The sequence below is a fragment of the Octopus bimaculoides genome, chromosome 30 (assembly GCF_001194135.2).
Source record: "Octopus bimaculoides isolate UCB-OBI-ISO-001 chromosome 30, ASM119413v2, whole genome shotgun sequence".
Taxonomy (NCBI): Eukaryota; Metazoa; Mollusca; class Cephalopoda; order Octopoda; family Octopodidae; genus Octopus; species Octopus bimaculoides.
The window spans coordinates 120976-121519 of NC_069010.1; the positions used below are offsets into that span (position 1 = coordinate 120976).

General features: G+C 37.3%; 1 protein-coding gene across 1 annotated transcript in view; it reads left to right on the plus strand.

Moving 5' to 3' along the window:
* Nucleotides 1-285: 285 nt before the first annotated feature.
* LOC106870313 (E3 ubiquitin-protein ligase MIB1) overlaps nt 286-544 on the plus strand; it is a 16639-nt gene continuing 16380 nt past the window's right edge. The window contains exon 1 of the mRNA XM_014916335.2: nt 286-529. The gene's annotated coding sequence lies outside the window, so the exon portion shown is untranslated. The remainder of the gene's footprint in view (nt 530-544) is intronic.

Sequence of the window (544 nt, forward strand, 5' to 3'; positions counted from 1 at the left end):
GTCTTCCAGGAATTACTACTAAATATGTGGAGGAGTGCATGGCCTAGCCACAGAATAGTTAATCATGTTGTCCATGAAGGAGTATGCAGAATGACTGGTGCAGCAGCATAATAGTCAACTGCTACAAGGTAAAAGAAATGCCTTAGAGGAAAGTTATCATGTCTCTAACACGCAGTCATAACAATTTTTTATTGAGGGAACTATGGAATTTTTAATCTGTTTAATCAAGTACCCAGTAAAAGACAGTAATGATACATTGATATCCACCCTAATTTTTATGTAAATTTTCATTCTCTATTCTTTTTTTACCTTTATAAAGGGAGATGTGACAGTGGATATCAAGAACTTTGACTCAAAGACACCATTGCTTGAAGCTGTTTCCATTGGTCACTTGGGGATACTTCAGAAGCTAGTCTCCTATGGAGCAGATTTAAATACTGCTGATGCTGATGGTAACAACTGTCTTCACTACGCTGTGACTAAAGAGAAGTTCCATTCTGAGGAGGAGACTCTAGAGCATTTAGATGATGTAAGTCTTAAAACC